Source organism: Aotus nancymaae, unplaced genomic scaffold (genome assembly GCF_030222135.1).
Source record: "Aotus nancymaae isolate 86718 unplaced genomic scaffold, 86718_ANA_hifiasm-v0.15.2.pri h1tg000049l, whole genome shotgun sequence".
Taxonomy (NCBI): Eukaryota; Metazoa; Chordata; class Mammalia; order Primates; family Aotidae; genus Aotus; species Aotus nancymaae.
The window spans coordinates 23228322-23241129 of NW_026988463.1; the positions used below are offsets into that span (position 1 = coordinate 23228322).

The 12808-nt window shown below is 42.8% G+C and overlaps 1 long non-coding RNA gene across 1 annotated transcript in view; it reads right to left on the reverse strand.

Moving 5' to 3' along the window:
- Positions 1 to 839: 839 nt before the first annotated feature.
- Positions 840 to 12808, reverse strand: part of LOC135269043 (uncharacterized) — a 30396-nt gene continuing 18427 nt past the window's right edge. The window contains exon 3 of the long non-coding RNA XR_010337378.1: positions 840 to 1027. This is a non-coding gene — a long non-coding RNA (uncharacterized LOC135269043). The remainder of the gene's footprint in view (positions 1028 to 12808) is intronic.

The following is a 12808-nucleotide window of genomic DNA, read 5'->3' on the forward strand; positions in this document are numbered from 1 at the left end:
TGTTCCCATAACACCCTGTGAGTCCCCTTGGTGGTCATCAGCCCAGTTGTAATTTAGAAAGTGCCTAGTGTTCATCCCTGCCACTGGAATAGATGCAATACTGAGTACACACCATGCCTACTTTATGCCACAGGCGCAAATAAGTATGTGTCAGCTGGCCATAGTGACAGGAACCGAGCACAAACCTTCAAGATTGTATTTCCTGATGAGGTCTTAAAATTCTGGCTTTCTGTTTCATTGGTTCTGAATGGGCTATGTGTTCCAGAAAGCAGACCAGGGCTTATGAGGCTGAAATTTCACTGTGAAAATTATAGTGCTTAATCTGATTTCTCAACTCAATGGAAAGATATTCCCTCTTGACATGGAAGCAGGTCACAGGGTCACCTCTGGGCAAACCCAGCTTTTCTCCGAGGGCTTAGCTCAGGGCCTTTCCGGCACCCAGATCGCATCATCTTAGCTATGCCCTAGAGAATGAGTTCAAGATTGTGATCTGAAATATTTTCAAGGCAGGTGATGCTTTCCATCCCCAGAGAAGGCATGCCACTTCAGACCTGGAACATTCTGTTAAACATAAATTAGCTGTAAAACTTGCCCCTCAATAAAGTCAGATAAATCATGAGGTTGTGCTTGTTTTTTTTCTTTTTAAGGATCAAATTAAAGTTTGGAAAACATTTGCCAAAGATAATTTTAGATCTGTAATATCAGTCTCACATCATTTTTCCCTTAAATGCTTAATTTTTAATAACTTTTCCCTCCACTTAGTAGCTTAACATGAACATGTTTCCCATAGCTCTGCCTCAATCTTTTTAATGGGTATGGGGTGTTCTGAAGTGTGGTAGTTTTAATACTTTATTTGGCCATTCTTCTATTGTTCACCATTTATGTGGCTCCAGTTTTGCTGTTGAGAGTACAGGGCTGGGTATGGTGGCTCATGCCTGTAATCCCAGCACATCAGGAGGTCAAGATGGGAGGATTGCTTGAGTCCAGAAGTTCAAGACTAACCTGGGCAACATGTTGAGACCCTTCTCTGCAAAAAAAAAAAAAAAGAAAAAAAAAAAGAGAGAGAGAGAGAAAGAGAAAGAAAAAATTAGCCAGGCATGATGAGCACCTTTGTTCCCAGCTAGTGGGAGGCTGAGGCAGGAGGATCACTTGAGCCTAGGAGGTCAAGGCTTCAGTGAGCTGTAATTGCACCACTGCACTCTAGCCTGTGTAACAGAGTGAGACCCTGTCTCAAAAAAATTAGATAAATAAATAAATAAATAAATAGTGCTTGGACCAGCGTTTTTGCAAGTGTATGAGTTTTGGCTATGAAATAGATTTTAGGGAAGAAGTTTCTGCAAAATAGTCCTTGAAAGAGGTTGTATCAGTTTCCATTCCCACCCACAGTGAATGTGGTGCCAATATTAAATATTTTCAATCTCTTTGTTTACCACCTAGCAGGTGGAAAATAATCTCCCTTTAATTTCTATCCTATAATCACTCTTGAGGCTGAACATTTTAAAAAAACTTTTAAAGCGGGGTGCGGTGGCTCACATCTGTAATCCAGGCATTTTGGGAAGCCGAGGTGGGTGGATCACTGGAGGTCAGGAGTTTGAGACCAGCCTGGCCAACATGGTGAAACCGTTTCTACTAAAAATACAAAAATTACCTAGGCGTGGTGGTGGGTGCCTGTAATCCTGGCTACTTGGGAGGCTGAGGCAGGAGAATCGTTGAACCCAGGAGACAGAGGTTGCAGTGAGCCAAGACTGTGCCATTGCACTCCAGCCTGGGCCACAGAGCAAGACTCCGCCAAAACAAAAAATAAAAAGCAAAAAACTTTTAGGTGCAGGGGTACATGTGCAGGTTTGTTGATAGGTAAATTCACGTCATATGGTTTGTTGTATGGATTATTTTGTCACCCAGGTACTAAGCCTAGTACCCATTAGTTATTTTTTCTGATCCCCTCCCGCCTCCCACCCTCAAGTAGGCCCCAGAGTGTGTTATTCCCTTCTGTATGTCCATGTGTTCTCATCATTTAGTTCCCACCTATAAGTGAGAACATGCAGTATTTGGTTTTCTGTTCCTGTATTAGTTTGCTAATGATAATGACCTCCAGCTCCATCAATGTCCCTGCAAAGGGCATGATCTTGTTCTTTTTTATGGCTGCATGGTATTCTGTGGTGTATATGTACCACATTTTCTTTATGTAGTCTGTCAGTGATTGGTATTTAGGTTGATTTCATGTCTTTACTATTGTGAATAGTGCCGCAGTGAACATACACATGCATGTATCTTTATGGTAGAATGATTTATAATGGTATTCTGTCTTTAGGTCTCTGAGGAATCACCACACACTGCTTTTGACAATGGTGGGACTAATTTACACTCCCATCAACAGTGTGTGTAAGTGTTCCCTTTTCTCCATAACCTCACCAGAGGCTGACCATTTTCAGTATGCTCCCTGTCATTGATTTTTTTTTTTTTTTTTTTTTTGAGACAGGTCTTGTTCACTTGCCCAGGCTGGAGTGCAGTGGCATGATCATGGCTTACTGCAGCCTCAATTTCCTGGGCCCAAGTGGTCATTCTGTCTTGGCCTCCTGAGTAGCTGGGACTATGCCTGGCTTATTTTTCATTTTTTTATAGAGGCAGGGTCAAACAATTTTGCCTAGGCTGGTCTCAAACTCTTGGGCTCAAGTGATCCTCCTTTCTCAGCCTCCCCAAGTGCTGTGATTACAGGTGTAAGCCACCACACCAGCCTGATTTTTTTTTTTTTAGACACAATCTTGCTATGTCACCCAGGCTAGAGTGCAGTGGGGCAACCTTGGCTCACTGCAACCTCCACCTCCTGTGTTCAAGCAATTCTTCTGTCTCAGCCTCCCAAGTAGCTGGGATTACAGGCACACAACACCACACCTGGCTAATTTTTGTATTTTTAGTAGAGAAGGGGTTTTGCCATGTTGGCCAGGCTGGTCTTGAACTCCTGACCTTAGGTGATCTTCCCAGCTTGACCTCCCAAAGTACTGGGATTACAGGAGTGGGCCACCACGTCCGGCCACCAGCTTGATATATATTTTATTATTTATTATTTATTTATTATTTATTTTTTTAAAGAGACCTTCAAAGCTACTGCAAATCAACAGCTTGATATTTTTAATGTGAACCCTCTCTTCATATCATCTCCTGTTAGGCTGTTTGTCTTTTTCTTGTTTGGTTATTTATATTTTTATTACTGATTTGTAGGCAGTTTTTATGTTGGCATAGTATCCTTGGCCTCTGTATTTGTTATAGTATTTTTATCAAGCTGATGCTTCTCTCTTGGTTAACTTGTACGGTACATTTCATAAATCAGAAAGTATGAATGTGTTTTGTTGAGTTGGAGTCTCACTGTCTTGTCCAGGCTGATCTCAAACTCCTGGACTCAAATGATCCTCCTGCCTCCACCTCCTGAGTAGCTGGGATGCAGGCACTTGCCACCGCACCCAGCTCCAGAAGTTGTAAATTTCTGATGCAAAATCTGACAATTTTTACCTTTGTTTTTGTTTTGTTTTTTTGAGACAGGGTCTCCCTCTGTCATCTAAGCTGGAGTGCAGTGACACGATCTCAGCTCAGTGTAGCCTTGACCTCCCAGGCTCAAATGATCCTCCCACCTCAGACTCCTAAGTAGCTAGGACTACAGGCACATGCCATCATGCCTGGTTAATTTTTGTTTTTTGTAGAGATAGGGTCTTGCCTTGTTTCCCAGGTTTTCTTGAACTCCTGGGCTCCAGCAATCCTCTTGCCTCAGCCTCCTGAAGTGCTGGGATTACAGGCGTGAGCCGGCCTCTCTTGTTATCTTTGTCTAGTTAGTCTCCTAACCCTAATTTGTACCAGTTTCTGATTTGGGCTACCATATATTAGATTTGCCTATTTTTGAATGTCATATAAATGGAATCACACAAATGTGTTCCTCTGTGTGTCTTTTATTCAACATGTTGTTTGAGATTCGTCTGTATTGTGTGTGCTGTCAAAGATAAAGTCGGACATGAAAGTGGTAAGGACTGATACTCATCAGTAATAATGATTGCAGTTTGGTCAAATTCAGTCTAGTGTGAACTGAGCTTAGCTATAATTTGCATAGACAGGACTGGGTGTTTTAAAAGGAGAATGAGAAAGGGGCTCAGTAGAGTCAACAAAGTGAAAAATCACAAAAAATGGGTCCTGTGAAACCTATCTAGGTTTGCTAACTGGCCCTTAAGGAAGTTAGGCTCCTGCTCTCCCACAGAGAGTGGGAGGCAGGCCCTGTCTTCAGTTGTGTTGGCTGGAACACAGTAAATTCTATAGGTAGCCTTGAGTTTTCTCAGACAAGCAGCCTAAAGGGGGTTGGGTCATCCAAAGTATGAAACCTTGAACTATTAGAAACCATGTTTTTAGGCTGAGCCTGGTGGCTTATACCTGTAATCCTAGAACTTTGGGAGGCCAAGGCAGGCAGATTGCTTAAGGTCAGGAATTCAAGACCAACCTGGCCAACGTGGCAAAACCCTGTCTCTACTAAAAATACAAACACTAGCTGGATGTGGTGGCACATGCCTGTAGTCCCAGCTACTCAGGAGGCTGAGGCAGGAGAATCACTTAAACTCAGGAGGTGGGGTTGCAGTGAGCTGAGATCGTGCCACTGCATGGCAGCCTGGGCATGCTGACTTCCCTAAGCCCAGTGATCCTCCTGCCTCAGCCTCCCTATTAGCTGGGACTACAGGCATGCACCACCATGTTCTACTACTTTTTAAACTTTTTGTAGAGTTGGGGTCTATGTTGCCTAGGCTGGTCTGGAACTCCTGGGCTCAAGTGACACTCCTGCCTCGATCTCTCAAAGTGTTGAGATTACAGGTGTAAGCCACCATGCCCAGCCATGCTCAAGTCTTTATAAGCCAAGGTTAAGGCCTAGTTGAGAAGAGGGGTCAGAGGAGCTGGCTAAAATTTGGTCAAGGAGACAGTCTTTGCCAATGGAAAGTCGTTTGCCCTTTTTGAGTTGTATGAATATGTGATTTGTTTATCCATTTACTTTTTGATGAACATTTGGGTTGTGTCCAATTTTGAACCATTCTAAATAGGCTGCAATGAACATTCTTATGTAATTCTCTTATTTATCTTGGACAAATGTTTAGGAGTGGAAGTGCTTAGTCATAGGGTGGGTGTATATGTAACTGCCTGTTTGTGACTAATGTCCAAAGTGGGTTATCAGTTGACACTTCCCACCAGCTACGTAGCAGAACTTACAGCTTCTCCATATCCTTGTTAACGTTCTGTATTGTCTGTGGGTGTGAAATAGCATCCCATGGTTTTAAGTCATATTTCCCTGGTGACTAAGTGCCTACTCATGTACTTATTGGCCATTCCCATGCCATCTTTTGTGGACTGTTTTGCACATTTTTGTTGGTGATATTGTTGTTTTTTATTTGTTGGAGTATATTATATATTCTGGATGGAATGCAGTGGTATGATCACGGCTCACTGCAGCCTCAGCCTCCTGGGCTCAAGCGATCCTGCCACCTCAGCCTCCCAAGTAGCTGGGACTGCAGGCACGTACTTCCATGCCCAGCTAATTTTTTGTTTGTAGAGATGGGGTCTGTGTTGCCCAAGTTGGTCTCGAACTCCTGGGCTCAAGCAGTACTCACACCTCAGCCTCCCACCGTGCCCGGCCAGGATAGTCTTTTTAATGAATAATCCTACATTAACTGGATATTCAAGTGAGGAAAAAAATTAACCTTCACCCTTATCTCATGCCATACGTACAAATTAATTGGTAATTGTTTGTAAACCTAAACATGAAAGCTAGAATCATAAAACTTATACATGAAAACATGGGAGAATATCTTTGCATACATTGGGTAGACAGATATTTTGTAGGTAAAGCACAAAAAGGACTCCCTACAAAGGAAAAACAGATACATTAAGAAAATGAACAGGCAAACCATACAATATTCTCAATATGTGTTAAGCGTTTTATTTTTTTCCCAAAGTACTTTGGTATTACTCAGATCTGTGGCATCTTGTCATTATATTCTGTATTTACTGGCTTTTTTTTTTTTTTTTTTACAGAGTCTTGCTCTGTCACCAGGCTGGAGTACAGTGGCGCCATCTCGGCTCCCTGCAACGTCTGCCTCCTGGGTTCAGGCGGTTCTCCTGCCTCAGCCTCCCGAGTTGCTGGGACTACAGGCACGCTCCACCACACCCAGTAAATTTTTGTATTTTTAGTAGAGACAGGGTTTCACCATGTTGGCCAGGATGGTCTCGATCTCTTGACCTTGTGATCCACCTGCCTCGGCCTCCCAAAGTGCTGGGATTACAGGCGTGAGCCACTGTGCCCAGCCTTTACTGGCTTTTGTTGAGTTAGATACAGAACATTGATCCAAAGGAGTTTTCTGATTGTTTTTCCCCATTTCTTTACCTTCCTGTGAATGTTGCTCCCTTTGTCATTTATGCTTTGCCCAATATTCAGTGACTGCTTACAACAGAGACAGATTTTAGATCCTCGTAAAGTAATGAGACATTAGATGAAGCCAAAAGGCAAGCTGGGCAGTCTCTTCTGGAAGGGAGTTGCAGCCTATGAATCCTCCTGGTTATTGAGGATTGAGGCTCAGCTTTTTAGGTGACTCAACATTTAAGTCCTGGCACATTAGCTAGCAACAGCCCTGAAAGGAGGAAGGGAGAGGAACCCTAGCTCTGTTTCAGAACAGCATCTATTGCCCTTAAGACTTTGCTTGCTGACCAGGGGTGGTGGCTCACCCCTATAATCCCAGCACTTTGGGAGGCTGAGGCGGGCTGATCTCTTGAGGCCAGGAGTTCATAACCAGCCTAGGCAACACAGTGAAACCCTGTCTCTATTAAAAATTAAAAAATTAGCTGGGCATGGTGGTGGGTGCCTGTAATCCCAGCTACTCGAGAGGCTGAGGCAGGAGCATCAGTTGAACCCTGGAGGCGGAGGTTGCAGTGAGCCAAGATCATGCCACTGCACTCCAGCCTGGGTGACAGAATGAGAATCTGTCTCAAAAAAAGAAAACAAAGAAAGATTTTGCTTCCTGCTTTCCATTTATAAACCAAGAATAAAACCAACAGGAAATAGAAAGTAAAAATGAAACTAAAAGGTGTAAAAGAACAATAGAGTTAAAGTTGGAGGTAGCGCAGTATCTTACAGACCGCAAGCAGCATGCAGTTGAAATTCCAAATTTGAGATTTTAATGTTAAGAATAGTTGATTTTTGAAATCTCAAATATATGTACAGTAATGCCATTGGGTAACAGCTGCCCACATATATGGTGGTGGCGGTCCCATGGGAAGTTTTCAGCTCCATTATCATCTTATCACCTAGTGACGTTGTAGCTGTCCTAATGTCTTAGCACACCACATGACTCAGGAGCTTATGTTGATGCTGGTATAAACAAATCTACAGTGCAGCCAGCCTGTCCTATAAAAGTGTAGCACATACAATTATGTATAATATATGAAACTTGATTATGATAAATCATGGTTACTAGTTTATGTATTTACTATACTATACTTTTATTGTTATTTTAGAGTGTACCTCTACTTACTAACAAAAAGTTAACTGTGAGACACCTCAGGCAGGTCCTTCAGGAAATATTCCAGAAGAAGAAATCATTATCTTGGGAGATGTCAGCTCCATGCGTGTAATAACACACCCCTGGAGACCTTCCAGTGGAACAAGATGTGGAGGTGGTGGACAGGGATATTGACGATGGTCAGCCTAGCTAATGTGTGTGATTGTGCCTTAGTTTTTTTTTTCTTCTTTTTTTGAGACAGTGTCTTACTCTGTCGCCCAGGCTGGAGTGCAGTGGCGTGATCTCCGCTCACTGCAATTTCCGCCTCCTGGGTTCCAGCGATTCTGCTGCCTCAACCTCCTGAGTGGCTGGGATTACAGGTGTGTACCACCACACCTGGCTAATTTTTTATATTTTTGGTAGAGACAGGGTTTCACCGTATTGGCCAAGCTTGTCTCAAACTCCTGACCTCAAGTGATCCACCTGCCTCAGCCTCCCAAAGTGCTGGGATTATAGGCATGAGCCACCGCTCCTGGCCCGTGTCTTAGTTTTTAACAACAAAGTTAAAAACAATTTTTTTTAAATTCATAATTTCTTTTTTTGAGACAGAATCTTGCTCTGTCACCCAGACTGTAGTGCAGTGGTGTGATCACAGCTCACTGCAGCCTCATCCTCCTAGGCTCAAGCAATCCTCCCACCTCAGCCTCCCAAGTAGCTAGTACCATAGGCATGCAATACCATGCTTGGCTAATTTTTATAGAGATAGGGTCTCACTGTGTTGCTTAGGCTGCTCTTGAACTCCTGGGCTCAAAAGATCCCCTGCCTTTGTCCTGCAAAGTGCTGGGATTACAGGAATGAGCCCCTGGGCCTAGCCAATAAAAAAATGATAAAAAGTGCTTATAGGCTGGGCACAATGCCTCACGCCTGTAACCCCAGCACTTTGGGAGGCCAAGGCAGGTGGATCACTTGAGGTCAGGGGTTTGAGACCAGCCTGGCACAACATGGCGAAATACCATCTCTACTAAAAGTACAAAAAAATTAACTAGGTATGATGGCGCATGCCTATAATCCCAGCTACTTGGGAGGGTGAGGCACGAGAATCACTTGAACATGGGAAGTGGAGGTTGCAGTGAGCTGAGATCACGTCAGTGTACTCCAGCCTGGGCAACAGAGAGAGACTCTGTCTCTGAAAAAAAAAAGGTGCTTATTGGTTAAGGATTTAAATAAAAATATTTTTGTGCAGCTGTACAACATGCTTCTGTTTTAAGCTAAGTGTTATTACAAAAGAATGTAAAAGCTAAAAGTATTTAAAAGTTTATAAAATAAAAACATTACAGGCTGGGTGCGGTGGCTCATATGTAATCCCAGCACTTTGGAAGGCCGAGGCAGGCAATCACCTGAGGTCAGGAGTTTGAGAGCAGCCTGGGCAACAAAACCCTGTCTCTATTAAAAATACAAAAATTAGCTGGTGTGGTGGTATGGGCCTGTAGTCCCAGCTACTGGGGAGGCTGAGACAGAATTACTTGAACCCAGGAGGTGGAGGTTGCAGTGAGCTGAGATTGCACCACTGCACTCCAGTCTGGGTGACAGAGTAAGACTTTGTCTCAACAACTTAGCTTATGTTACAGTAAGCTAAGATTAATTTATTGAAGAAAAAAATTTAATTTTTTTTTCATAAAATCCAGATTTGCACAAGAAAGAAAATAATTTGGGGGAGAATGATAGTAAGAGGAGAAAAAATATATGAAAAGGAAACAAAGAATAGGCTGGGTGCAGTGGCTCACGCCTGTAATCCCAGCACTCTGGGAGGCTGAGGTGGGCAGATCATGAGGTCAGGAGCCGAGATCAGCCTGGACAACATGGTGAAATCCCATCTCTACTAAAAATACAAAAAATAGCTGGGCATGGTGGTGGGCGCCTGTAATCTCAGCTACTCGGGAGGCTGAGGCAGGAGAATCGTTTGAACCTGGAAGGCGGAGGTTGCAGTGAGCCGAGATCGCGCCATTGCACTTAGCCTATCTCAAAAAAACAAAAACAAAAACAAAAACTCACAAAGAATAAGAAACAGAAACAAAACATTAAAAAAAGAAAAAAAATGAGCATAGCCTAAGCATACGCTGTTTTTAAAGTTTATGCAGCGTAATGTCCTGTGTCTTCATACTCACTCACCACTCACTCACTCACCCAGAGCAACTTCCAGCCCTGTAAGCTCCATTCACTGCAGGCGTCCTATAGAGGTGGATCATTTTTAGTCTTTTATACTGTATTTGTAGTGTCCTTTTTCTATGTTAGCTATGTTTAGATATACAAATATTTAACATTGTGTTACAGTTGCCTACATTATTCAGTACAGTAATGTGCTGTAGAGATTTGTAGCCCGGGAGCAATGGGCTATACCATGTAGCCTGGGTGTGTAGTAGGCTGTACCATCCACGTTTCCATAAGGGCACTCTATGATGTTTGCACAATGAAATTGCCTAAGAATGCATTTCTCAGAATGCATCCCCATCGTTAAGCAACACGTGACTTCATGTACACAAACAGATACACACACGTACACATATGCATATCATTTAAACAACTCAAGTGTTATGAGGGATAAAACAAGCATTGGGGATAGGGACATCTAAATCCAGGTGGCTGTGTTTAAAAACTTGTATGATGGCTTATGCTTCTAATCCCAGCACTTTGGGGAGCCGCAGTGGGTGGATTCAACACCAGCCTGGGCAACATGATGAAACCCCATGTCTACAAAAAATACAAAAATTAGCTGGGTGTGGTGGTCTATGCCTCTAGGGCCAGCTACTTGGGAGGCTGAGGTGGGAGAGATACCTGAGCCCAGGGAGGCTGAGGGTACAGTGAGCTATGATCGTACCACTGCATGCCAGCCTGGGCAACAGAGTGAGATCCTGTCTCAAAAAGAAAAAAAAAAGAAAGAAAAAAGGAAAACATACACATTAAGCCTTCAGTTACCTAGTTAATAAAATTCCACAGCTAGGGAAACTACCTCAACCTCGATCTGTAAAGGTGAGCCTGCCTTGTAGGGTCCTATGAAGGTTGTGTGTGTTCCTATTTGTCAAGCATTTGGAATAATGCCTGGTTCATAGTAAGCACAGGGTGAATGTCAATTAAAGAAGTAAATGAGGCTCCAGCTTGATCCTTATAAGCTGGGTGAGCAGGGCGGCCCCCTGACTCATTCCCTAAAGCCTCTGATGAGGAAATGGCCGTTGGAGGGGATTCCATACCTTTCAGGAGGACCCATTGTTCCAGTTAGGCTCATGGAGATAGGACTCAGTCAGTAAATGCTTCTTGAATGACTAGGTGGTTGGACCAGATCAGTGTTTCCTGTGGGAGGAATGTGAGATGATTTTGGGTGGTACGCAGATGGTTTACATGTTAATAGGTATTTATTACAGCCTTGTGCTAGCAGAAAATATTGGGCAGCACATTTGACTGAATGTTTAAAAAAAAAAAGTGATTTAAAGACATAGTAACTTGAACAGGTGACATGTGAATGTCATGGAAACTGAAAGCATTTGTGGATTGAAAGAAGATGGGGAAGATCTCTGAGGTCTTTCCAAATCTGAGATGTTTGAGTCTTCGAATCTGGGCTTCAACTATGAAATCGGGATATACAAATAGAATTAATATACTCTGGGTTTTGTGAGCAGAGACGTTTAATGGAAATTGACAGGCAGAACTGGCTGCACCGCATCATGGAGGGTGCAAGGATAACGATGCCGTTAACACTTTGATGTCTGCTCTGGGCAGCCTTGTGTGTGTATATATCATCTGTAAATTGGGAACGTCCTATACGTATAATTTTGTAATCAGCTTTGTTCACCTGATACTGTAACTCTGTGTTGTGTTCCTGCAGAGAAATCTTTGTGCTTATTGCTGATTTTCTTAGGATAAAGTCTTAGATGGGCTCGTTTGGTCATTGTGTATGCATGTGTTTCAGGCTTTTTATGCCTGTCATCACAGTGCCTTGCAGTATGACTGTGCCAGTGTAAGGTTCGGGCAGCTCAAGCACACTCTTCCTCATCTTGGCCAATGTCGAGTTAGATTAAACAATACTTTTGTTGCTGATTTGGTAGGAGAAATATTGCTTTCTGTTTTTTCATTTTGCATTTTTTACATTATTGATAAGGCTGAGTTTTTGGTGTGTTCATTGATCAGTTGCTTTTCTTTTGTGAACCGCCCCTAAATTTGCCTTATGTCCTTTTTTTTCCTCTGGGATTTTAAGTTTTTTTAGTTATTTGTTTATAAGAGCTCTTCGTATTGTAAAGATATTAGTATTTTGTGACATGTTAGTTATTTCTCCTAGTTTATTTTAGAGACAGTCTCACTCTGTTACCCAGACTAGGGTGCAGTGATGCAATCCTAGCTCATTACAATCCTGAGCTCCTGGGCTCAAACAATCCTCCCGCCTCAGCCTGCCAAGTAGGTAAAACTATAGGCATGTACTGCCATGACTGGCTACTTTTTATTTCTTTCTTTATTATTATTATTATTATTTTTGTAGAGATGGTGTCTCACTTTGTTGCCCTAGTTGGTCTCAAACTCCTGGGCTCAAGGAGTCCTCCTACCTCAGCCTCTTAAAGTGCTGGGATTACAGGCATGAGCCACCATGCCTAGCTTATTTTTCCTAGTTTAATACTTGCTTTTCATGTTTGCTTGTGATATTCACACTTACTGTATTTCTTGTAAAGGCAATACTATATTTGATTCATTCTGTGACACATATGTTCTTCCACTTAATTTTTTTAAGGCTAATCAACCATTTAATTTCTTTTAAACTTTATTTTTATTTATTTATTTATTTAATTTATTTTGAGATCTCTTAAGAAATGCCACATCACCAAAGCCCTTGCTCTTGTCACCCAGGCCGGAGTGCAGTGGCACAATCTCAGCTCACTGCAATCTCCGCTTCCTCGGTTCAAGTGATTCTCCTGCCTCAGGCTCCTGAGTAGCTGGGATTACAGGCGCCTGCCACCATGCCCGGCTAATTTTTGTAGTTTTAGTAGAAACAGGGTTTCACCATGTTGGCCAGGCTGGTCTTGAACTCCTGACGTCGTGATTTGCCCACCTCAGCCTCCCAAAGTGCTAGGATTACAGGCGTGAGCCACTGCACCTGGCCTAAACTTTACTTTTATTTTAAAATTTTTTGTTTTTTGAAATGGGGGTTTCACTCTGTTGCCCCGGCTGGACTTACATTCCTGGGCTCAAGCAATCTTCCTGCCTCAGCCTATAGAGTAGCTGAGATTACAGGCACGAGCCACCATGCCTGGCTC